The 27,686-nt window shown below is 37.4% G+C and overlaps 1 protein-coding gene across 25 annotated transcripts in view; it reads left to right on the top strand.

Annotated features, from left to right (window-relative positions):
- Positions 1 to 27,686, top strand: part of ZBTB20 (zinc finger and BTB domain containing 20) — an 822,970-nt gene that overhangs the window by 607,565 nt on the left and 187,719 nt on the right. For 23 of the 25 annotated variants that reach the window (XM_064374645.1, XM_064374627.1, XM_064374639.1 and 20 more), the window contains one exon: positions 26,957 to 26,996. The gene's annotated coding sequence lies outside the window, so the exon portion shown is untranslated. Of the gene's footprint in view, positions 1 to 18,653; positions 18,705 to 26,956; positions 26,997 to 27,686 lie in introns of those variants that run through there. The other 2 variants (XM_012463975.2, XM_064374648.1) reach the window with 2 other exon arrangements.

The following is a 27,686-nucleotide window of genomic DNA, read 5'->3' as shown; positions in this document are numbered from 1 at the left end:
CAAGAAAAACAGATTTTTCACTCAAAATGATACACTTCCCACCTGGATTTGAAAAAAGAAAGTAAGTCTTCTTCCATTATTGAAAAAAGATCTGGAGGGGGGAGAAGGGGGAGCTGGAGAGCAGGAATATATTCTGTCAAGTAGTTCTACTTGTGAGACTAATTCTTCCAAACTGCGCACCCAACAGAGTAAACCTCTTATTTTGCTGCTTTTGCTCTGATCCCCCACATAGCTGTAATGTTCTAGTTGTTTTCCCTGTCCTATAAACCACGTAGGCATTTGCTATTATACATAATGTTGGCAAAGGAACAATTTACGAATGCCTTAAGTAGGTAATTATTTGTTAGAATATAGATCTACGGAAGTATATGTTACTGTAGCAAAACCTGGTAAGAGGTTAGTTTTGTTTCTGTGTTTTCTATTGTAATCCCTGGTTGTTAGTTTTTCTTTTTCCAGGGATTTATGAGTGGAATGTAAAAATGCACAGTGGGATATTATTATTATTTATTATTTGTCAAAGGAACATGAATATACAGAGCAAAGGCCAGTTTGTGAACTATGCCAGACAGTCCCCGTCCAAAAGACCTTACAATACAACTCTCAAGCAGGTCCTAAAATTGCAAGACAGAATGAAAACAGATGGGTGAATGGTACTTATTCAATATCTTAAATATAGAACTCACTATGCAGGTGCATCTTCAGATGTTATTTGAAAGAAGAGACAGAATATCTTGGCATTGTGTCATTTATTCATAAATATTATAAATTTTGCATTATTTGAGAAACTATTCTAAATATACAAGGTAGTTTAAAAGAAAGTGTGAAAGCTGATTCCCTCAAATGAGACAAAGGGTAAATCAAGTGACTGAACATAAGAGAGTGGAGAAGAACCTGGCCAAGGATGGGGCCAAGGAAAAACAAATTCCACAGGAACACTTAAAGTTTGATGGAAAAAAATGCAGGGATTTTAAAAAATAAACAATCCAAATAATCAAGGAGGATGATGATCTTGGCAACTATGCCTTGAATATACTAAAATTGCCGAGAGAATCCAGGAACAATAATGGCAATGACAACAATTTAGCTATGGGAATTGCAGTACAAGGGTGTAGAATTCTGTGTGGTGGACATAGGGGTTGGTTCTGGTCTTGAAGACAGTATCAATAGAGCAGGAAAAATAGTTAGAGTTAGCTAACAGCAACATAAAAGGTAGGAGATATTTGTAAGGAAGACGGAAGTCAATGAAGCTATCCAAGGAGGCCACAGCATTTTTTTTTTTTTTGAATACCTGTTGTCTGCCCTACACTGTGTTAGTTTTCCTGAGTATACTGTAGATATGTCAGGATCCTCAGGCCAAAAATAAACCTATATGGGTAAGAATAACCCACATGAATCAATTAGAAAATATAAAGCAGCTGATGTTATGACGTATAGCAAGATTTTAGAGGTGGGAGAAATCAGCAGGTGTCATGGTAATCATGGAAAATCCTCTGAGAAATAAGACCTAAGCTGGGCCTTGAAGAATTGGTTTGTGGGGAATAGATATAAACAAGGAAGAAATATGATGAAATCATTAGGATAGAAATCAACGTGGTGTTTTCAGGGAATAGTGAAATGACTTTACTACTGGGTGAAATGGATGGTTTGAGCAAGAAAGGAGGGAGAAGCTGGTAGGATGGTAAAGCAAAGGTGTTGTGTGAACCTGAGAATATAAGGATTCATCAGCATGTTATGGGGGACATTTATTAATTCATCCTGAAAGTATTTACTGAGGGTATATTATGTTCCAGGCACAAATTAGAGAAAAGTTTTCCCCTTATGAAATTTATATTTAATGAGGGAAAATAGACACCCTCCAACAAAAAAAGCAAACGAATAAATGAACAAGTTTAGAGAGTGATTAGTGCCATGAAGAACATTAATCTGAATAAAATAGAGAGTGGCAGGCTAGAGTAGTGATGACCTGAAATGGGGAGAGTGGAGAGTATTGGAGACTGGGCACAGTGGCTCATGCCTGTAATCCTAGCACTTTGGGAGGCTGAGGTGGGCAGATTGCTTGAGGTCAGGAGTTCGAAACCAGCCTGACCAACATAGTGAAGCCTCGTCTCTACTAAAATACAAAAGTTAGTTGGGTGTGGTGGCACACGCTTATAATCTCAGCTACTCAGGAGGCTGAGGCAGGAGAATCACTTGAACCCGAGAGGCAAAAGTTGTAGTGAGTCGTAATGGCATGGCTGTACTCCAGCCTGGGTGACAGAGTGAGACTCCATCTCAAATAAAAATTGGAAATCCTTAAGACTTGGAGATAAGGAAGAGAAAGGGAAGACACAGGGGATGTGTAGCTATCTAATCTAGGAAATTAATGTTTGTAATGCCAGTCATGTAAGCTGGAAAGATGGAAAGTGAGAAAGAGGAAACATTGAGGAGGGAGTAGAAAAGCTCAGTGTTCCCATAGCCCGCCTTGATGCATTGTCTATCAGCTCCCTGGTCACCACTCCCAATTCCTTGAAGACGTTAGCCACTGACTCACTAACACGCTTTCCATTTTCTACACCATTATAATTACTAGTCATTCAATGTGTAAATACACACTCTCTCTAATACCTCCTCTCAATTCCTTGAACTTCTCATGATCGATGCTACACTCTGCCATAGCTGCTCATTCCCATGGCTATGCTTTTGATCTTTTAATTACTAATAATTACAATCTTCCACAATCTCAATTTCAAGCATCCCATTTTCCAACCACAGCCTAATGTCTTGGTAGTTCAATCCCTTTATTAACCCCTAATACAACAATTCCTTAAACCCACTAAGACCCCTAACTCATTGATTTCACCCATAGCTTCTCATATGCTCACTTCATTATATAGCTTAGATTCCATGGGCATCATTTCCCTGCATGCACCTTTAACACCGTTGACCTTCTCTGGCTTTACTGTGCTCTTCTGACAAATCTCAACTATACTGATAATATGCAACTCCCCATCTATTCCATGCCTGTTTGCCAGCTGAATGTGGCTGGAGAAAAACACACAAGCAAATGTATGACTCTCAATTTAAATTTATGATTACTCAAGGAGGCCCTTAATGCTGCCCAGCAAATATATTTCCTTGTCATTTACTCTTCCATAACTGTACAAGAGTATTTTATATTTTTTCCCTCTCTCAATTTCTAACACCTCCTCCCCCATCCTTAAATTCAACTGAGAACCTTTCTTTCTACTTCACTGAAAAAACAGAAACCATCAAAAAAGAACTTCACAAATACCTGCTGTCCAGCACACCTACCCTCCCATCTGTATCTGTACCCATGTATTTTGCCTTCTCTCTTGCAACTTGAATAAACTCTGTGTACCCTTGGCTCAGCCCATCCCACACTGTGCCTTAGAATCTGCCTTCTCTTGCACATGCATAAACAATGCTTCTGGAAAAGCTCACATCTTTCTTCTGCTTTATCAAAATTTTCTTTCTATCAAAATCTTTCCTATCAGCATACAAACACATTGTAATTTCTCTCATCCTAAAAATACCCTTATAAACCATACTCCCTAGGAGCTCCTGTCCTATTCCTTTGATTTCCATTTCAGCAGAACTTCTCAAGAAATGCCTGTAATCACTGTAGACACTCTCCAATCCTATTCTCTAGTTCTCTCGTGACCCTCTAATTAGCTTTTGCACCTACCAGTCTAGTAAAACTGTTGACGCTAAGGTCGCCAACGACTTCCACGTTGCTAAATCCGTTAACCAATTGGCAGTCTTTGTCTTTACCGATCTCTGAGAATCATTTTACATGGCTCATTCTTCACTCTCCATTAAAACACTTTCTTCACTTGGCATTCAGTCCACCACACTCTCCTGATTTTTCCCTACCTCACAATCTACTCCTCCTCAGTCTCTTTCGCTAGTATATTCTCATTTCCCAAGCAGGTAAACATTAGAGGGCCCTAGAGCTCAATCTTTGAAGCTCTTCTCTTCTTTATCTCCATTCACTCCCTTAATATTTGTACCGAAGCTTATGGTGCAAGCTTGTATCTCAAGTCCAGGCTTTTACCCAGAATTCTAGGCTCACATATTCTGCTGCCTATTCAACATCTCCACTGTCTGTCTAATGAGCATCTCAAATTTGACATAGCAGAAATGGAATTCCTTATTTTACCAAGCAAATATATAGCCTCCCCAATCTTGGTAAATAGCACTCCACCTTTACGGTTGCTCAAGTCAAAAATTTATTTCTCTCCCAGATCTTTATTTCTCTCACAAACCCCAACCATTGAACAAATCCTGCAGCTCTACCTTCAGAATAAATCTAAAATCTTACCAGTTCTCATCCTCATCACCACTACTACCCTAATCCAAGCAAATATCATTTCTTACCCAGATTACTGCAATAGCCTCCTAATTGTCTTCCCTGCTTTGGCCATACCATTTATAGTCTATTCTCAAAATGATAGCCAGAATGATGCTTTGCAATATACGTAATGTAATTTCAGTCAGACCACATCACTACTCTGCTCAGAACTCTCTAATGGCTCAACATCTCACTTGGAAGAAAAACTTTTGCAATAGTTCACAAGACCCTCCATGTTAAGTTTCCCTATTACCTCTCTGTCCTCATTTAGCACTTCACCCTAGCTCACTCCCCTCAACCTTCGTTGACCCCTTCCTAAACTCAAACCTACCATGCATGATTTCACCTTTGCACTTGCCTTTCTGGCTGCCTTAAATGTTTTCCCCAGATAAGGCTCGTTTGCTTATCATCTTCAGGTCTTTGCTCAATTTTCACTTCTAAGTAAGGCCTTTCATAACCACTGTATTTAACATTTCACCCTCCACCCCTTTTGGTTCATAGCACCTACTGCCTTCAGACACAATATATATTTTATTTACACATTTATTTCCTCTTGCTGTGGAATATAAGCCCCATGATTGTAAAATTATTTTTGGTTTTGTTTGGTTTTTGTCTGTTCTGTGCTCTAAGAAATCCTCAGTGCCTAGTACAGAACCTGGCACATATAGAGGGTTCAGTAAATATTTGTTGTATGAAATGAAGGAAAGAGTGCTTCTTTCCCTGGGCTTAGAGGTGTTTTATTAAATGCAAAACATAATACTGTGGCATGGGCTCCATGATTCTCCACGGCAAAATTTTCTTATTCCTCAAAATTAATTTTGAAAGTAAAAGTGCTTTATACAGGCTTATCCAGAATATCAGATAGGCTGCTATTTCTGTTCAGCACCCAAAGCAGCAACATTCAAAGCATTTATTAATGTTTTCTTCATTTAGTAAATGTTTATCAGGGAATATGGGTGTTCTAGACACAGGTAGTGACATGTGCAAAGACTCAGAAACTTCAGAAAACATAGTACAATGTATTATTGCAATATTACAAGTGACAGATAATGATGCCCTGAGCTAATGTGGTGCAGTGGGGATGAGAGAGGTAGAAATGCGAAAAACATTATGGAGTGAAAGGGCACTAGATTCAAGAAACCTGTTTAGTGGAGATACAAAATACTGTCTACCTTTATCAGTCTATAAAGTGGAAAGTGATTATAAAAGAGTTAGATATCTAAGAATGAAACTTAAACATAGAGGACATAGATTGTAAAATTTCCTTTGTAGGGTATAAACTTAAAATCTCTCATTGTCAGAGTGACTATAAAAATATTCAGTGTGTTTACTGGTCACCTTGGCAAACTCATGTGGAAGGTGTTCCCAGATCAGACCCTAACTCTCATTCTTTTAACATTCTGACTGACAGTTGAAATAGTTTGAGGTCCCAAATTTTCTGTCTAGTAATCTCACCCTTCCTGAAAATAATTTTTTTATTTTATGCAAAAATTGCTATATTAAGAAATAGAAAAATATATGTATGCTTTTAATAGGTAAAGGCATAAAGAAAACTAGGCTTTTAAAATTTGTGAGTTTAATAAATTAATATTAGTTCAAAGCCAATTAACTGTAAATATTGCTTTCTATGCAAAGCAAATCCTCCTTTGGTTATTAGAATTACACATCTATATGCACTGGTGATTATTTGAAGGGCGAGATAAAAAGCAGCCATGATTCCTAGGTATGGAACTTGGGCAGGTGGGTGAATGGTAATACTATTAATATCTGCTCGCATAGGGAACATGGGAGGAAGAGAAAATTTGAAGGAAAGGACATGTTGAATTTAGGATGCTTTTGAAATATCTAATTGTAATTGTCTAGTAGTTCATTTGATATAGAGGGTTAGAGGTCAAGAGAAAAGTAATGGCTCATGATATAGGTCTGAAAGGTTTTTAAAACAGGGAGATATGAATGTCTAGTAGGCAATGGACATGTTAGTCTGAAAGATGTCTAGTAAAGCATTATAAGATACAGACCTGGATATCAAGGAACTTCAGTCACTTATGTGATATTTTTCTAGACTGATTTCCTCTTAAAGCCACTCGCACTCATCCCCCATACCAACACACATCCTAGCTCCAGCCTTCCTTTAAAATGCTTATGACTTACCCTTTACAGTGCAGACGTGCCTTGATTTCTGTAGTAATTGTATACCTCAAAACTGTATGCTGGGCAAAATTATGTACTTGAGATTACATAGTCAGTTGACTCATTACTCTAAGAAACTATGGAATGAGTCCGTTTGCATTGTTAATAATGTCCCCCTAATTCATCTCTTCTCTTTAAGTGTTCTTGTCAGATTTTTTTTATGGGAGATGCATCATATTCAATTGTTATAATGTCAAATGATTGAGACATTGAAAGAGACTCCTGTTAAACAGTGAGAGGGAAGTCATCTTTATTCTTTCTATTTCCATCTTTATTCTTTTTTTTTTCCTTTGCTTTTTCATAGGGAAGGAAGCAGAGGTACTCAGAAATTAAATAATTCCCTAAAGGTCAGCCTCTCTGTAAGTCAGCCATCGTGCAGAAATGTAACTTTAAATTTTGTCATTCTCTGAGATTTTTTGTTTTCTAGCATCGAATCATTTAAAAATGTTTCCTTACCATTTTCCTTTTGTCACCCCTATACCTCAGTAGGTTTACCTGTTTACCTTTTTATCTTAGAATAGTTTGTGTCTGTTCTGTCCGCCTGTACTTGAAATCTTCCTGACAGGCAGGCACTGAGTGGAGATTTTATGTTGGTTTTATAGCAGTCGTTATAATCTCTGTTGTCCGAATTTTTTAGAAAGTGCGGTTGTTTGGGACTTCTCTGTGCTCTGCCTCTTTATTGGCAGTCTCACTTTCTTTCTTGTGTCTTACCTTTATCTCTCCAGAAAAGCTTCTGCAAAATGTGTCTTTCCCACCAGTCACAATGCTGCACTCTTAGTGTATGCAGTCTCTATGGTAACTGGGACACATTCCACAACACCAAGATTACTGGAGCAACCATCAGAGTGGGGAAATCAGTGCATGCCCTCCTCTGGCACCACGGAAGTTTCCCCATTGAAACTGGAATCAGATACTTGTATTTTAAGGTGCAGGGTAAGGAACGTGGCAGAGAAAATGCTATAAGCCCAGTCTCTCTAAAGGCACATTATTGGGGTTTGATGGAATTCTTGAAGTTGATCTGATTTATCATGAATAAAGCTAGGCTTGTGTACTGATCCTGACCAGACATGTATAAGCTGGTTGAACTTTAGGAGATTTTTTTTTTTTTTTTACTGCAGATACATGACTAGTCCCTAAACAAGAGAATTTTACTAAATTAGTATATGTGCTTAGGTAAGCTCAGGGAAATGACCCATATACTGTAAAAATTATTCACTTGCATTGTAGGGACAGACGTTTCCAGATGATTTCTCTAGCAATTGCATTGTAGACACGGGGAAGGCAAAGGGCAAAATTGGCTCTGTCTGAGCATGTCTTAGAGTGGGAGCAGTTCTATTAGGTCTTGAAGGGAATGAGGATGAAGCAATGAGGCTCTTCTAGTGTGCTTCCTTTAGGACTGAACTTCATTCTAAATATGCAGAGGATCTGACTGCCAGGTACAGCCCAAGAGAAACAAAGGGCATAAAGCAGAGTTTTATAACCTTGGCCTGTTAACCTTTGGGGCCAGATAAATCTTTGTGGAACAGGGTTGTCCTATGCACTGTAAGATGTTTAGCAGCATCCCTGGCACCTACTCTCTAAATGCCAGCAGGAACTTCTCTAACTGTGACAACCAAAAGTACGAATGTCCCCTTATGGGGGCAAAAAGTAGCCCCAGGTTGAGAACCACTGGCCTGAAGCTAGATGCACTTGGATAAGAGAACAGAGTTGGAGAATCCCTTAAAAGTCCCAGAATATTCACTAGTTGGTCATTCAGCAGGTATTTATTGAGCCCCTATTATCTTCCAGGCACTCTTCTATTTATCAGGAATACCACTGTGAACAGAGTCATGATCTCATGGAGCTTACCTTCTAGCAGATGTACGCCACATGTTCCTAACTAGCAGGTTCCCTTCCCTCCACACAGCATAACAGCAAACGCTTCAAGCCAACAGAGGGACAAGAAAAGAAAAACACAAGTTCACATTTCAAGATTCTTTTTTCAGTTTATGAACCTCAAAACGGCTTTGATTTAAAAATGAAACTTGGCAAGTGATTAGTTCATATGTTTTAGTTTATAATATGTTTTAATCATTTTGGGTGTTTTCAAAACAAATGGTGAGATTAGGGGTTTTTTCTTTTCTATTTTTGGCCCCTTTCCTCTGGAGAGTCCTTCTCTTGTGTTTAGTTCTTGGTGTTCTTAGTATATTTGAAGAATGCTTTTAAGTATTTGAAATGTGTGTACATGGTTGAAAGGGGATGAGGAAGAAGAAACATAAAACTTTGTAACCCTGCTCAAATAAATACCCATACCCCGGCCCTAAAGCAGTGTCAAGGCACCACATCTTCAAGAAAGGCCCCTCCGAAACCCGTCCTGGGCCAGTCCTCTGACCCAGGTGATCTCCTGACACCCTTTATATGTTCTTATGAGGATGTATGATAAAGAACGGACTGTGAGATTTGTTGTTCAGATTTTTCCCCTTAGAACGTGAGCTCAGTGGGGATTAGTACCACGTTGGCTTTGTCCACAGTTCTGCTATCTTCAGCATAGGGTCTGGTACACAGTAAGCGCTTAAGAAATATGTGTTGAATGACTGAAGACACCCAGATTTTGGGGTGTCTTCCCCAAACACTAAGCCTGTGCACTGCCTGTGGATTAGCGTGCCTCCAGTATGAGACCTCATTGGGTTGCTCATTACTTCATAAACTGTGAAGTTGTATGTTCACTATCTAGTTCCAAGCATTGTTCAAGAATTTAGAGGATAAATGCCTGTGACTCTCAGTGTGGGATACAGAGTAAATACTTGTTTAATGTATGTTTCCTTTACTGGAATTTAAGCTACATAAGGTGGAGAACTTGATCTGCCAATAATGTTATCCTCTGTGCCAGAATGATGTCTGACACATAGTAGATATTCAACAAAAATTTGCTGAAAAAATAAATGGCAGGCATTCCATTTATTAATATATTTATTGATATATTGAGTCCTTTTTCATGAACAAAAAATGCAGTAACATGATTAAGTTCTTATTCATTCAGTACTCTAGAGCAGTGCCTAGCATATAGTAGGCACTCAGTAAGTACTTGATGAGTGAAAGAACTGATTCCAATATACTGAAGAATTTTCTTTACTGAATGTATTAGTTTTCTAGGGCTTTGTAACAAACTGCCACAAACTGAGTGGCTTAAACTACAAAAATTGTTTGTGTCACAGTTATAGAAGCTAGATGTTCAAGATTAAAGTATCAGCAGGGTTGGCTCCTTCTAAGGCTGTGAGAATCTGTTCCATGTCCTACCCAGCTTCTGGTGGTTTTCTGGCAAACTTTGGTGTTCCTTGGCTTGTAGGAGCATCAGCCCAATCCCTGCCGTCATTGTCACATGATGTTCTCCCTGTGTGCACGTCTGTGTTTAAGTTTCTTCTTTTTATAAGTACACTAGTCATTACAGGCCTACACTACAGCATGACCTCATCTTAATCACATCTTCAGTGACCCTAATCACAAATTATTCATATTCTAAAGAATCAGGGGCCAGAATGTCAGCATACGAATTTTAAGGGAACATAATCAACCCATAATAGTAAAATAATAGAGATATTCTGGTAGTAACATTTTGATGGATGACTTCCATTTGGAAAACATCAGCTTCTCAAAATAACATCAAGATTTATGATTCTGTATGGAAATTGATGTGGTGATATTAAATAGCATTTACTATGTTATCTCAAGACATGTATGTGTATGGGGAAGACACATAAAGTCCAAAAGGCATGAATGTACATGGCATATATTCTTGAATGCTGAGTAGTGTGGTGTGACCAGACAATGGGTTATGTGGGGAAGACTGCTGAGAGGTGCCAAAGGGATTGTATATAAAGCAAAGGAGTTTGGAGGTTGGGCTTTATTTTACACGTCTCAGAGAACCAACATATTAAGGCAAAACTTATTGAATGGTAAATTAGTATAACAAGGATGGATTTTATTGTATGTAAATTATCCCTCAGTGAACCTGATCTTTAAAAGAAAGAAAACAATGAGGTTGAATAAAGGATTTTGGAGACTAGCAATTCAGAAGTTTTTGGTGACTTTGGCAAAAAAGAAAAAATGGTTTAATTAAAAACAGCTAGAGAAACCAGATTGTAATGGGTTGAAGAATAAATGGGAGCTTAGGAAGCTTGAAGGTGGCACAAAAGAGAGAAAGATAAGGTCTGCAAAAGATGGTTTGTTGTTTGTAAGTTGATTATCATTATTATTGTTGTTACTTTAAATGAAGATAGCTGAAGCAAGTTGGCAGGCAGTAGGAAAATTGAGAATACAAAAGAAAGGAAAATTAACTGATATAATAAGATCCTGGAGGAGGTCATCAGTGCTAGACAGAAGGACCTCTGAAATATTACAGGTAGATTCATTGGTAGAGGTGGAGTGATAGGAAGTGCCATTTGATGGCCTCTGTTTTCTCTATGTAAAAGGAGGCAAGGTTAATAACAGAGTGAAGGGTTGGGGATGGGTTATAACCAGTTAAATAGAGTTATGAATGAAACTGGGGAGTGAAAAATGAAACTGACTAGGAACAAATTTAAAAATTGCAAAGTAACTCTGAAACTTGAACTTATGCTGGAAACTGCAATTCTGCAGAAGCATCAAGCTGTACGGTTTTGTGATTTTTCTCCAGCATGGCTCAGCAGCCTGGAAGCTGAGGAGAACACACATTTGGTTCATCTGAGCTCCAGATCTAGGTAGATACAGCTGAGAACTGTGGATGAGGGAATTAATGAAGCTGGTGGATATCTCTAAAGTTAACGACCATGGGCGTCCAGACTGGTAGAGAAGAAACTGGAAAATAATAGTCTGGGAGAAAAGAGGAAATGCCAAGAAAACCAAAAAGTCAGGGTGAGAAGGTAGAGTACTGTTTTCTGGAGCCATATGTGTCCCTGTAAAGAGCCCAGCCCCTACAATACAAGTCTTTTGCCACAGGTCTCAGAGAAACTTCAGAAAGTAGAATGAACACATAAGAGGGCATAGACTGGATTGAGGAACATATCCTGGTGGTCAGTGTTTCATTCCTAACTTGCCACTAATTTAAGGCAGCTGTCATTACCACCATTACCACAGAATGCTAGTCCTTAGGGAAAGAACATAAGAGTGGAAGAAATACCTGTGCATGTAAGAGTAGAATAAATAGGAACCTCCCATGGGGCAATGGCAATAAACTTCACAAGAGGCAAGTTGGTTTTGTTGTTTTTTTTTTTTTTGCCTTGGATTCCAAAAGTGTACTGATGTTTCCCTCAAGGCATGCTCTTTTACTTCTGTTAAGATTATTGATTTATTCTCTGAGAGAGTCTACAGAGGTGACATTCTTCTTTTGGCCCTCACTCCCCCTTTCTCCGTTTTCTCTTTCTCCTCGTTTCCTCCTATCTTTAGGCATTGAATATTGTCATATGTCTCACCAATCCTTCCCAACCCAGTGACCAAATAAAGTATTCCCATGACTTACTATTGGATTTTTTTTAAATCCCCAAGAAGAGCAGGCTAAGAAGTTAGTGCTTGGTTAGAAAATACTTTTAGGTACTTTGCAGATAACACCGTACCACTAATCCTTCATGCCCTATACATTTAGATGAACCTGGGTTTCCTTCTCTGGTATTCATAAGAAAAGCCCTGTTCCTATGGGCCCTGTCTTCATATGTCATCCTAGCAAAGTAACCAACCATGTTATTCACTGTGAGATACCATGCTCTAGTTATCCTTTACTTGCTTGAGTGGACGGAGATGAACATAATACACAAGGTTTAGCAGTTCTTAAACCCTATGGGAATTCCTAAGCTCCTTCTCTTGATGTTGTCAATGTGTAAGTTCAAAAAAATAGCTTTGAGTGAATTTCAATAAACAACTCTAAAGTCCTCTTTTCTTTGCAAATATAAATCCTTTGTAAAATTTCCTTTTTTTCTTTTTGTTTTCTACTCCTGATTCTATTATAGCTCTAACAATGCTAAAAACCAACTGCTTTGGAGATTAATATGACCAGACAGACCATGAATTTTTTAAATCTCAAAAGTCCCAGTTTATCCTTCTTGGTAAATCAGATATATGTTATATATACACACATAGACACATATATACATACATACACATACATATTTATACAGTATATTATCATGTCTTCTCTAAATTCTTTTTTTTTTTTTTATTATGTCTGCTAAAATTCTTCCTAAATGCTTTTTTGTTATAAAGAGGTAGGGGGAAAAAAAACTGAAGGAATGGAGGAGAAAAGAGTATGAGGTGATGGAAGATGGAAAGAGAAGGTACACTATGGAATAAGGGAAACCAATAGGGGGATTGAAAACGTAGCGATCTTCTTTAGCTCTCTTAGACTGCTTTTAGGTTTGGTTTTGGTATTTCTCTCACCTAATGCCCCAAAATCACCTCTTCCTAGTAACTTGTTCTACAAAAAAATTCCTTTTACTGCCAGCAAATATCAGTTACCTGACAAGCAGGTTGACATATCCTGCCCCAGCATCTAAACATCCTCTCCAGCCTGCCAAGCCCCTAACCACCTGACCCAGGGGACTTGGACCCATGGCCATTAGTTCTACACACCCCCTATGCCATGCCAGCATGGAGAGTGTTACTGGCTGATGTAAGTGTGAAAGAACTTAAGCAATAATTTTACTTTATTAACATTCAAAATATAAATAGGTAAACAACATTTTGAATTCATTAAATTCTTCCTTCGCTGTTTAGAAATATGAAAACTGCATTTTTAGAAAAGGGATTGATTGGTGTCATATATGTATTTGTTCACTTCTGTTGATGCAAGATAATAAGAGTATTAACATAGAGGTGGGATAATGGTATTTATAATTTCATCACCACTGTTTATATAAGATAAAAATGTCTGAAAAGTAACAGAGAGAACATTTGCTGCTCTGTACATACATTTAATTCTCCTGTTTTTGTTTATAAAGCATATGAGGAGGAAAAACAAATTGAGAAAGCGTTAGTGTTCCTGATACCATGTCCACCAACATTTACCTAAGGTAGCCAGGTTCAGAAAATACCAAAATATAGTGGAGAAGGTACCTCCTTATAAGGGAATACAGGGACTAGAAACATGTACTTTGTTAACTGCTCTGTGAGATTGAGATTACTTGAGTTAGATTATGGTCCTCTGTTCAATGCAGAAGTTGTTCTACCCCAGAGAGGAGTGAGTACTAAGTCTGGGAGACTAGTGACTTGTAGGTAACTTGCCTGTAACTTGAGATGTGTATCTTAGGGGCTGAGGTTTTATTACCTCATTCAAAAAGGAAAGAAAGAAAATGGTGCTTAAGATCAGATTGTAAGGACTAATTTCAAAAACTTAAATAATTCTGGACAGACTTTTATATTTTCATGGCTGTTTGAGAAAGAAAAGGTAGTTGGGAATGGAGAAGGGGTTTCTTATCTATGTAAAAATTAGCTGAGTTGATAATATAGATCACAAAGGGTCAAGTCATTCATGAAAGGTTAATGGATGTTACAGGGCAAAAAATAAAAACTAATGAGGAATAAGAACTGGGGTCATCATGAGCAGGCAGTTTTATTTATAACTTGTCTAAAGTGGGCTAATAACCTGTCAGTGATAATAGAGACAGAAAGTCTCCGAAACATACATTAGAATGGAAGGTCCTTGAGGGCAGAAGTAGTGAATCAATAATAGGCTCTGAAAAGCTGTCTGTTGAATTAATTAATGAATACATGGCTTCATTTGGGAAATACTTTGTGTATTCTTCCCATCTTAACCAACTCTCAAGGTAAGTTCAGAAACTTTATTAGGATGTCATGAAAGAGCTGATATTTAACAAGGTCATAAAGCACTAATTTTTATTAATTAGTTCCTTTTAATCTCCATCCACACTCCTATTCCTGTCTAGCCTCATAGGTAAGCATATTTTATTGTCAGTTGGACCCATTTTGCATGAAAATGTTAGGAGATGAAGTCAGAAAGATAGTAAGGGACATACTACATTGGCCTAACAGACCACGGTAAAGGCTTTAGAATCCCAAGCATCTGTGAGCCTGAAAAAGTCTAATGGCCAGGAGAGTCTTTGAAATCACAACAACAACCCTATTTTTTTTACAGAATGACCAGATGAGACACTTTCAGCCAAAGGCTGGAGGCCTAGATATAAGAGCTTGACTTAGGCTATTTGTTAACTGTGATATTTCTGACCAGTATAAATAAAAATAAACTGTGCTTCACTGGACCTTTGTTTTTTGCCTGTTGGGCCAGTTTTACCCATCAATTTACCCCAGTTGGCAGCCTTACATAAGAGAAGCCTAGGGAGCAATAGCAAATGTGTTCTTCAGCACACTGAATACCCTTATAGAATTTATCTATAAGGGTCTCCAGTTTTAGACTGTAGGATTTAAGATACTTCAAACAAAAATTTTAAATAGTAAACAGGTTTCCCTTGCACTAACTGTTCACTGTACTAAGAATTATAGAATTCCTGTGTATTTAATAGTGTATGCGTAACTGTTCACTTTGCAAAGGAAAGAGAGGTTAAAAGTTCACATAAGACATATATGATCTCTAACCAGGTCCTTCCATGGTGAACCAATTTGCTACATTTACTTGTGAGAATGAAAGAAATCTCATAGTTTGCCTAAGATGGGATATTCAGAAGAAGTCATTTTCTTCTCCATTTATGTTTAAATCTTTACAACTCTGAAGCCATGTTACTGGTAGAACTGAGGGAAATGGCCTAGAATTTTTCTTTTTTTTTTTTTTTTTTGAGACAGTTTCACTCTTATTACCCAGGCTGGAGTGCAATGGCGCAATCTCGGCTCATCTCAACCTCCGCCTCCTGGTTTCAGGCAATTCTTCTGCCTCAGCCTCCTGAGTAGCCGGGACTACAGGCGTGCGCCACCATGCCCAGCTAATTTTTGTGTTTTTAGTAGAGACAGGGTTTCGCCAGTTGACCAGGATGGTCTCGATCTCTTGACCTCGTGATCCACCCACCTCGGCCTCCCAAAGTGCTGGGATTATAGGCATGAGCCACCGCACCCAGCCAGAATTTTTCATGTCATTTACAGAAATGACGGATTTACAATATAGTGACTCTTTTGAAAGCTGCTGACAAGACCTAGAACTTGTCTGGCTCCATTTATCTGTCCAGGATGTATTTCTATGATTTATCCGATGAGATTCTTAACAGAGCCTTATATTTACTGCATAAGATAATGATATTTCTTTTCTTTGCCATAGTAAAAAACACTCTATGGTATATACATTATGTTAAAGGTTGTTTTTTTTAAGCATATGGACAGAGTCTGTGAAAGCTTTTTCAGTTTCATCATGTTGACAAGCTGATTCCATTGAATCACCCACCATCATCATGTTCACTTTTTTTTTTCTTTTTTGAAAAGTTAGAAAACAGTGATCATCTTAGAGTTTTCAAGGCATTACCTTTGGAAAAAATAAATCTAGAAAAACATGACTCTGTTCCTTGAAATGGGGAAAAAAAGGGCCTTCTCTTGAAGCTGTTCAAGATAGGGAAGGAGCTCTCAGTCTTTTACCCCCTGTAAAATGGGATGTTTTTTAAACATTCTGAGTATCGATCAAACTTCTCTACCTCAGTGTTGATTATATATTATTTGCTATTTCAAGTGGACACTGCAAGAAGTTGAATGAATGACATGAAAGAGATTTATTCAAGGATTTTTTTAGTATTTTGCACCCTCAGATGAAATGCAATTAGATAATGTTTTAGGATCACACTGCTGTTTTGAATTAGGGCAGATGTATCCCTGCTCCTCCCAACACCATGCTTTACTCACTGAGAGGAAAAAAAAATCATGCACTCATGCTGCTGTTGGGTCATTTAAAGCATTGAGTGGATGTGTGAAATGAGAGAAAAAAAAAAAAAGCTCAGTATGGGGTTAATTAGCTCTGTGGAGTTGTGGGTGGGTCACTTCCTCAGGACCAAATCATGCAGGAGGAACCATGCATGTGCAGACTGACAAAATTAAAAGAAAGCCTATGAACCTTCAGACTCTAGGACAAAAATTGATTGCCTTTGGAAACAAGAAAGGAACCCTTTCATGCAGTGAGTACTTTGGGCTTTATTGGTCAGAGACAAATGGACTTCCCTTGAAGTGTCTGCTATAGGCCACTGTCACACACTGAAAATGAAACCATGGTTTGAGAAAGACCTAGCAAATCTGGTCCTTTTAAAAATTTACCTCTACTGACACTTTTTAAAATCACGTCTTTCTCAGCTTATTTTAATGTGCCTTATTTTTGAGGTCTCGTCTTGGAAACAACATAATTTCTTCCCCAAAGTATGGGTGAATCCTTTATATTTTCATAATTACGTTTCACAGTATTTCGCAGACTGCTGCAGGTTCCCTGCCTGCTGAGATTCGTTCAGCCATGGTTTGGCCTGAAGGGTTCCCACTAGGTTGTTTACAATCTAATCCTTGAAGTGGGAGGTTAAGGAGCAGATAGAAAACATCCTCGATTCCTGGATCATTAATAGGTGAATATAAGAATTCAGATATTTACAAGGGGAAATCTCACAGGCAAGGATTTTTAGGGTAGTAAGATATTGTGAAAGGCTCCTTGAGCATACACTGACAAGGAGCCAGGAACCAATGGAGATTATCCATGAGGAAAACACTGACAAATATGTTAATAAAATTTCACTGCAACCATTTGGGGTTTCTTACGTTTCTTCCTACATTACTCTGACTTTAGTAGTAACAGCACTTTTTTTTTTCATAGAGTATACAGAGAGTCACCAAATGTTTATGACTTTTGAGAAGAAGAATAGTGTGTGTATAATGTATGCATTTATAGGTATATAACTTTATTTGAAGTAAAACTATAAGCACAATTGGCTTCTTGAGCTGGGGAAGCAAATGACCCCTTTTAGCAGTATACTTGGAAAACTTGAAGCATCTAGGACAGAATTTGTCACCACCACCAACAACAACACATACACACACACACACACACACACACACACACACGCACACGTATCCCAAATACTTTGGTTATTACCTGTGAAAAAAACCTGAATTTGGATCTTGTATCAGCAGTTAAAAAAATGCAAATTCCCCTAAGCAGAAGTATTAAAACAATTAAATGAATATATTTTTAGCAAACTGAGAGCAAGTTGTGGTTGGGGTGATGGAGAGCTAAGAGTAGCCCCAAAGAAGCAGTTCCAGTCACATTTGTTTCTGTTTCTTCAACTGCCTGATGATAGGACTGTGGATGTGGAAATAAGTAGGACTAGAAGGTGGGGAAAGGAGGGAGTTAGTTTTGCTAATTCTAACAACCCATGTTAACAGCTTATCGTGCCACAGCTTTTCACAATTCAAGTTTCTGGTTAGCTTGACACCTTTGCTGTTCTATTCATTCCCGTCATTTGAAACAGCATAAGCAATGGCTACATGCACCAACCATTATCCTAGTTAGGTTGTCAAAGTTAGCTTAATGCTGACTTTATTTTCTGTAGTGATACTGAACAAAACGTTTCTTTTGAAAGGTCTTAGACCTCTATCCTCCCAGCTCCTGATCACAGTAATAACCAACCGCAAGAAGTCATTAGTGAAGACTTGAACAATATCCTATAACAAATCAGCTATGAAGAAATTGGCATAGTTTGTCTCTTTGATTCATGTTCTTATGGAAATAATGGGTTGCAAAGCAAAACTACATTTCTCTCTCTCTCTCTCTCAAATTGTGTGGGTTTTTTTGTTTGTTTGTTTTTTTTTTTTTTTTTTTTTTTTGCTGGATCTTCTTTACAAGTTACATTGGGAATGAATATTTTGGTTTTGTTTTTCTTAACAAAGTTTGAATAATGCTCAAAGGCTTTAATAGCTAAAGTTCATCTTTAGAGATAGCTTTCTTCTATAATGTACTGCCAGTTTCTTATGTGTGGATATTTTTGACCTTCCTGATGCCTTTGCTATGGGCTGCCTGTTGATTGGTACATGTTAGTGGTTTGCTTATAAGAGTTGGGCAATAGTTCAGTGATCCAGTCCAAATCTGGGCCATAGATAGAATGGACTCATCTTCTATTTAAGAAATGTGGCAAACTGCTTTAAATGAATTTGGTTCAGACGAGGTCATTGGAACTGTTCATCTAACCCTGTGCTGTATGTAATGGACACTTCTGCTGAGCTCCAAAGCTACAAGGTAAATAGACAAAAAAAGCCAGTAACTTGCACCCCAGTTAGACCTTATCTCTGAGTCTGTTATTAGATTTACATTCTTAATTGTATGGGGTACATTTTGGTCATTTAAAGTAATTGTTTATTGGTTCTCCTGTTGTTTTTGAAGATAGTTCTGGAAATAATAATAATAATGAATTCATATATTACTTTCTGGACTTTTAAAAAACTTTCTAATTGGAAATTGAGTTTATATGCATATTGAATATTATGTTTATGAAATATTCAGCAAATTTCTTAGACATGAAATAATTAATTGTTAGACTGCTTTACTCTGGCTAATCACTATGTTAAAACTATAGTAGATTCAAGTACATATTTCCCAATTTTATTTGTGTTATATGCACTTGGCAAATTGAATAAAAAATGTAAGCACCATATATTACTATTTTGAATTTAATAACTTACCAACTATCTGTATTGCTTATTTCTCTTTAAACTATAGAATGTATTTCTCAACTGTATTGTGATTCTGCATAATTTTTAGGGTTAACATTTTATAGAATTTTATAGAATCATACAGAGTTAAACAAGACTAGAAAAGTTATTGAATTCATTCTCCTGACTGGAGGCAGAGCTGCATTTATTCCATCTAAAATAGATGAAGATTTTTCCTATTTTAAGAGACTCAGGAAGAAAGAAATTTCAGAACTGCTCTTAGCAATCTATTTGATTATTTACCACTTGCATATTTAGGATGTTCATCTTTAAGTCTTAAATTCTGCACTGGATGGTTTAATGTCATTTTGTCCTAGGACAAAAATGCTGATCATTATCCTCTTTGTAACAACTTTTCTTATAGTAAAAAACTATAAAGACACACCTCAGCTCTTTCTTCCCTAAGCTAAATTATCCCAGTTTTTTAAATATTTACGTTTGCTTTTATAGCTCTTTCTATACCTGAGTGGCAAAGGGGACTATTTTTAAAAGTTCTGTCATATATGATGCCTCTTAGAGAAGCACTGCATATTTTAATTTCACTGTGCTGATGTGGAAATAGCCACAACTTTTTCATTATATGCTGATGGACAGGGCATTTGTGTTCATTTAACCTTGAGGTTTATACTTGTTCCCAAAAAAGTAAGTGACTCATAGCATTGACTAGACTCAAGAATAAAGAGCATCAGTTTTCCTAATCTTAAAGCTCTTCTTGCCCCCACTCCTAAAAGGCACTAAAATTAACTTTTCCTTGACCTCTCTCTGGTGCTATTTATTTACTGATTTAACAACTTTCTTCTGTCATCTCTGTCTCCTAAAATAGATGGCCAGCATTTATTCAACAAACATTGGAGTGTCATGCTGTGTTTCACGCACTGTGCTAGGCTTGGGAGATTCAAGTGTGAACCGTTAGCTGACTCAGGGATATAGATGTCCCAGGCATGTTCAGGGAGGAGCAAATAGGCTATCACCATATATAAGAAACAGTGGTGGGAAATTTTTTCTTAAAACTAGAGAGGTGGGCCAGGGCCAGATTGTGAAAGGTCTTGAATGCTCTTAAGCAAATTGTTGGTAGTGACAAGGACCAAAGTAACATTTTTCAATCTAAATTACAAAAAGCTCTTTCCAAGTCTTTCACATACAGACTGTACCCATATTGTCCCATATCTAGAAAATCATCAGGTAAGAGCACCTGCTTAATTTATATCTTTTGATGTAAGTTTAGTGTCATGATTTTTCCCTTTATATTGTTTTTTAGCCAGTTGAGGAACCCTTTGAATAAAGACAGCCTCTGTTCACACTGATCTGGATGTATCTCCCTTCCTCCTGCTGTACTCGTTATTCCAAAGCCCTTTTACCACCAAAGTGGTACTTTCTGTGTTTATATTCCAAGGTGTCCCAGGATGTTTGCCCTATAATAGGCATAGCATTATTGTACCAAATGGCATTAATGGTAGGCTGTGAGCAGCATGATGTCCAAGTACATCTAAATGATTAGACCACATGATAGCAGTGCCAGACCTTTTCAGCATCCCTTAAAGGAGATCAATTTACTATAGGTCAAAGGTCCTGGTACATTAATCCATTTGGAATTTATAGAGCTACAGTTTCAGGAGTTTAAGATATAGAAGAGAAAGTTATTTGGAATCAGATTGTAAAGGGTTCCTGAATGTCATCATGCTAAAGAATTGCGTCTATTTTAGCAGCAATGAAAAACCATCTTAAATGTATTAAACAAATTCCTTGCCACCCCTCCTGGCACTACTGCTTTCATTTCATTCTAGTCTCTCAGACCCTGTCCCCATAAGAATCAAGAAGGATCATGGAGACTCACATGGGGTGCGATGGAGTGTTACATTGTATCTTGGGATTGTCTCAGGCTCAGAAGCAGTCCCAGACCTAATTGCCGAACTTTAAAATCTTCTCTCTTTATTGATTATGACCTTATTTCATCATTGAAATTTTTGAAGGCAGGCCATTTTTTAGAATCATTAACATAGCATCTTAAGGGAAAAAAAAGACCTCATTATCATTCTCTTATGGTTCTTCTTGAGATGGATCCAAAATAATATGGTTTTGGAAAGCAGACCCCAAGATATGTATGACCATTTATGACATTTATAATCTTCTTCTTCCTAACCAAAAGGAATGAAAATACATCAAGACTCTGGCCTGCAGGAAACCCCAAAGTACCTGGACAGTGATTGCACAGGTTTTGTATGCACATATGAATACCCTTGCATCTGGCTTTATCTTGCAAACCTTTTGCCAAATAGAAAATAGAAAATTAAAAACTCCCAAATTCAGGATGCATGAAATGTCATTAAATCTAGTACAAATTTTTTTAATCTGTCAGATAAAAGAAATCATGTATCCAAAGTAAAGATGGAATATCAGTTGACAGGCACTTAATTTTGAGAGACATATACATCTAAAAATCTAATACTGCCTCATCCTTTGAAAACACTGGAAACCAGAAAGGTATTAGGAAAATCAATAAGGTAAAAATCATCATCCTACTATTTGAAATGACTCCCACATAAGAATTAATTAACACAATACTTCTAGAACCTTAAAGTGATGTTAAAACATTATCTCTACCTATAGAAAACAAACATATAAACCCATCTAACTTTTAGACGAGTAAAGAAAAAAAAATTGGAAATATTAATTAAGATTGGAAATAAGAGGTCATTTCTGTCCTGTTGTCACACCATTTACCCTTTTCAGCTAGAAGGATAACTGTTGAACTTTGCTTCATCCAAATTCCTCAGCTCTATCATCAATGCAGTGACACATTCTAATTTTCTGACTCATTTGTGATGAATAATCTCTCCCTTTTCTATTCACAATGCTGAAAGTAACCCATTTTTGTGTGAGTTATGATTACTTATTTTCCTTTTTTTATTGCACTATTACTGTTTTCTCTCAGCAGAATTTGTCTCACTCTTTATGACCCAGTGTGAATCCCACATTCAGAAAAGCCCATGGACAGTAACATTGCCTAGGCTTAAAGTCAGTCAAGAGGAATGAGAGTCTGACGACCCAGATTCTGTTTTTAACCCAGCCAGATACCTCAGCTGGCAAGTGGCTCAGCTTCCTCACCATAAAATGGGTATAATAATAGTTTTCCCTTACCACTGTGGAATATTTAGAATGCAAATCAAGCCAAACCTGTCTCCTTCCAAAGAGAATCTTAAACTATCCTGTGTAATCCTGAATGAGCCCAAATTCAAGGGGAAGCATAAAGTGGGAAACACCTAAAGCTACCTTTAGGTGTAATTTAGTAGTTTGGAATGGTACACACTTATCCAGATGCCAGCAGCTGTGTGATCTGAGCTAAGTTTCCTAATTTCTGAAATTTCTCTTTTTTTCTCTAGTAAATTGGAAGTAACAATATTTTCTCTTGTAGTGAGGATTAAATGATATACTATTAACCATGCCTCTCAAACTCTTCCACTTGGGTGATCTTCAGATTAGAGTGAGTGTCCCAATACTAAGGTCATCTGCCAGGACATTGCATGAAGCAGTCTGCCACAAACAAGACTTTTCAGTGAAGTCTCAGGTTTCACCCAAAAAATACATACAAATTTTGCTTTCTACAGCCCCTCATATATTCTTGTTTGGTTCACTCAACTGGAAGTTCCATGAGGACAAGAACAGTATCTGTCTTCTTTCTTCTGTAACATCCAAGAAATAGTTTGATAAATGAATATGTGTGCAAATAAGAGTTGAAATTACTTGCCCACAAGAAATACTGACTCTCCAGGAAGAGAGCCCTGTATTTATTATTTATTTTGTGGCTTTTTCTACTCCTGTTACACTGCTCACATTCCAGGGTATACTCATATCCAAATTTGAGAAGCATTTATTTATCAAGGTGCCCAATGGACTCAGTAAATAGTGAATGTTATTATCATTATAATCTGTCTTCTCACTCCTCCTCTACTCCATTGTTGCTAAGGCTTTGTAGACTTTTTTAAAAAAGAAATTAGAAAGGACTAAGAAGGTAGGAGTCTGGCAGGCTTTCAAAGAAGCGTGTGTGGCTCTAACCACATACCCTTACCCACTTAGAACTCTCTTTTTTATACATTTTCTTTACTCCTGGCTTTAGTTTATAGCATTTTATTAAAACTTTCTAGAGGTGAGGAGCTATGGGATTGAAAAAGGGTTTTCTCCCCTCTCTGCCTAGGCCATGGGTTTCTAACCTGGGATTCATGAATACCCTTCATGGAGTCTAGGAATTCCTTGAAACTTGGAGTTTCTGAGGAGTTTTCTGGAGCAAGAGATTCTCATAGGGATCTGTGTCACTTCAAAATGTTGAAATCACTGCTGTATAACTTAATGTAAACTACACTAACATTGACTTTACAGTTACAATTAATATTTTTTTATTCCTTGAAGATTGACACAATATAATAATTTCCACTCAGAAATTATATGATGAAGATTAAACTTCACTGGTCACCCATCGTCATCCCCCTCTCCCTGCTCATCCCCCACCTTCTACAATGATTTACTTGGCTTTACAGTTTAATATCCTGAATTACTTGGGCTTTACAGTTTTTTACTCTTTGCTAGATATTTATGCTTTGAACCAAGTATGCTTAATGCAAATGTTTATAATCCTCTATGAAAGTATTATAGATAATTCTTTGCATTTCAGATAAAAACAGTTTATAGACATATAAGGTGAAGATCACTGAAATAGAAAGAACATGTATCAGTGAAATAACAATTTGAATTGAGCAAATATAAATCTACGTAGATTAATACCTATTCTCAGAATTACATAGCAGATTATAATTCTATCAAGAAGTAGGGGTCTTTTGATGCCTATGAACATTTATGAATTGTATAAGAACTCTGAGATTAAGTTTTTAGCCGTAGTATTAAGTTTGGGATCAATATCATTTTTATTAACATGTAAGTACAATAATTATTTCCAAAAAGAACTTCCATTTAATTTGGCTTTAATTTGTTTTAGACTGTAATATACACACTGTGATTTTTGTCTCCAGTTTGGATTCCTATCATTGACAACCAGCCTGTGTGTCATTTGACATCCAGGAAAGATAGTTTTTCATTTCAGACCTTGGATATATTAGTCAATTTGTATACAGTTTATACTGCTATCTTTTGATCACATCGAAAATTTAATTTTGACTAATTTTATGAATAAATGCTCCTTGAAATTTAGAAAAGAAAGAGCTTAGAATAGGAACATAAACACTAAGTATAGTTTTAAAAGGGCATAATATTCTTGAGAATTATTGGGTTTATAACATGCAACAGAAAAATAATCATTGAACATATTTCATAGAAAATTGTGAATAATATTTTCTTCTTCTCCCTAAAGCTTAAGAAAGACAGTAAGTTTGAAAAAGGAAGAGGTAAAGAAAGAAAAGAGAGAAAGAGAGAAAGAAAAAGAATGAAGGAAGGAAGGAAAGAAGGAAGGGAGAAACATAGGAAAGGAGGGAAGGAGGGAAGGAAGTTGGGAGAGAGGGAGGGAGGAAAATGGCAAGAAAACATGCCCCAGTGCCATAGTCTAATATCCCGGCTTGTAGAGAAGATAAGAATATAGCCAAACTTAGAGCTTTAAAGTCTTTGAAGACTAGTCAGTCTTTTTTATATATATTTCAAATTTGTATGTACTTTCAATGAATCATACATCATCTAATTATCTTGCTTAAAATTTTCATTAAACTCATCAATTTTGTGAAACAATTTGAAAAGCATTGGAGATCTCCAACCTCTCTGTATTAGCATGCATAATGATCCAGGCTGGAGATTTTCAGCTTAACTTGTCTTGTCACCATCCTTCACACCTGCATGTACTTGAGCGAGGTTTCACTTGACCACGAAAGGAAATCATTTCTTTAAAGAAATCGCAACAATAGTGCAATTGTCCCAGAAACTTTCCAGGAAGGGAGATGTCTTTAAGTGCTGGGTTTCTGCTTTAGCCTTTTCAGTGCAGAGTTACTTAATCAGGTCCTTCTACTTGATCTCCTTTAGTAAAGTTTGTTATGCATATTTCTGGAGGCCTTATGTGAAGTCGTTAAAATAGAGACAAGATTCAATCAGCCTATATTAAATCCTTGATACGTTTTAGTGAGCTCGAGGTAGGAGGACCTGCTTTGTTTTTGCTGTATCTTTGTTTGGTTTATTAATTTCTCATGGATCTCCTACTACTTTGGTTTCATTCTTCTAAGAGAAGCTATCAGAACAATGATGGGGCCGGGCATGGTGGCTCACGCCTGTAATTCCAACAGGCGTGAGGGGCCAAGGCGGGCGGATCACCTGAGTTCAGGAGTTGGAGACCAGCTTAGCCAATATGGCAAAACCCCATTTCTACTAAAAATACAAAAATTAGCTGGGCACGGTGGTGCACACTCGTAGTCCCAGCTACCTGGGAGGCTGAAGCAGGAGAATACTTAAACCCAGGAGGTGGAGGTTGCAATGAGCCAAGATTGTGCCACTGAACTCCAGCCTGGGTGACAGAGGGAGAGTCCATCTCAAACACACACACACACACACACACACACACACACACACACAAAATGATGGGCAGACCAGTCCTATAATAGTTTTTTTGGCTTGTAACTTTTTTTTTTTTTTGAGACAGTCTTGCTCTTATCACTTAGGCTGGAGTGCAGTGGCACGATCTGGGCTCACTGCAACCTCCGCCTCCTGGGTTCAAGGAATTCTCCTGCTTGAGTCTCCTGAGTAGCTGGGAGTACAGGTGCCCGCCACCATGCCCAGCTAATTTTTGTAGTTTTAGTACAGACATGGTTTCACCATGTTGGCCAGGCTGGTCTCAAACTCCTGACCTCAAGTGATCCACCTGCCTCAGCCTCCCTAAGTGCTGGGATTACAGGCATGAGCCACGGCACCCAGTGTGGCTTGTGATTTAAAGAGTGAAATATCAGATTTTAAACACAGAACAAGAAAACTGTTAGGGTCTACTCCCCCAAAATTTGAAATTTTCATCATTAGAGTTGTGTTTGGTGGGATAGAAGCTTTGTTTAAAATCACTTTATCATATTATTTTCCACCATAGAGGGGACATTCTCGACTGGTGAGAAGGAGCAGAGGCAGTTTTAGAAGGCAAGCCCAGGGCAAACTTAACTGAGTTCTTAGCAACACACGAATGTATTGAATTTGTTCAGAGGAACTTCTGAACATTAAACATACTAAATATACCTTAGAACAGACAAAGTTTATCAGGGTTTGACTCATCTTTGTCAAAATTAGCTAAAATTGGTCATGTACTAAATAGTTAAGTTTTTACCTATTCTAGTCAGAGCTGCCCAATGGAAATTTCGACAATAATAGAAACATTTCATATCTATGCTATTCAGTAAGGCAGTCACCAGCACGTGTGGGTATTGAACACTTGAAATGCAGCTGGCAAGCTGAGGAACTAAATGTTTACCTTTTTATTAAATGTTAACTAATTTAAATTTAAATAGACAAATGTGGCTAGTGGCTATTCTATTAAATGGTAGCACAACTCTACCCAATCCCTTATGATACAGATCAGAATGAAATTGACAAAGAAAGGTCTTGCACTCCTTGTGTTGGGAAGTACTGTGTTGGTCGTCATAGCAGGGGTCACACCTTAGAAAGTTTTTATGAAGGCAGTTCTTTATTTTGAGGCTAGAAGTGACAAAATAGGCTCCTTTAGGAACAGCCAGTCCCATCTTTACCTAGATTGGCTTTCTTTCTTCCCACTATATCGCTTGGTTTGTTTTTAATTCCTTATTTTTTCTTTTTCAGTTCTTTGACCATCAGTCTGTGACCTGCCCTTTCTCTTTACGTAAGTAAAAGTGATTTCTTTACCTTTTTAAAAAAAAGTGTTGGATTTGGGAAATTGTGGTCTTCTTTGGCATATTTCTCAGTTGACTTTGTTGTGGTTTCTAGTGCTTCTGTAGTGTGTATTAGTGCCTTTTGCGTTTGGAGTCTATGCTGTTGGTGGTAATACTAAGTTGCTATATCCATGAGGGTGCAGAAAATACCAGCAGCCCAGACACTGTACTTCTGTAAAGGCTGCCCTTTACTTGGCTGCAGCTGCTGTTTGCAAAAGTCACTGCTCTTTTAAAGTATAGCTTACATTATTCAGCCAAATACCAGCAACAGTTGGGCCTTTGCTCCCCTGTCAATCATTGGGCAATTATGTATTCTTCAGTTATGTACCCATCCCTAGGTCCAATAGTTTTTAATTTTAACTTCCAGATCAGAGCTTTCATTTATTGACAAAATTTCTAATATCCCTTTACTAAGAAGTACAAGACTGTAAAGTAAATAGGCTAAACTTTTGTGCAAAATTATGAAGTCTACAGGGGAAAAAAAAGAAATCCCAGATTCACTTGTGCCAGAAGGTTTATAAAAGTACCACTCTTTTTTAGAAAAGGTGGAAAAGCATTTGAGAGGTAAAAAACCACTTGATTTTATATGAAAAAAAGAACATTAATTATTTAAAGTTCAAACCAGCTGCACTGAATGGGTT

The sequence above is a fragment of the Aotus nancymaae genome, unplaced genomic scaffold, assembly GCF_030222135.1.
Source record: "Aotus nancymaae isolate 86718 unplaced genomic scaffold, 86718_ANA_hifiasm-v0.15.2.pri h1tg000011l, whole genome shotgun sequence".
Lineage (NCBI taxonomy): Eukaryota > Metazoa > Chordata > Mammalia > Primates > Aotidae > Aotus > Aotus nancymaae.
This window is presented reverse-complemented; position numbering and strand designations above follow the sequence as displayed.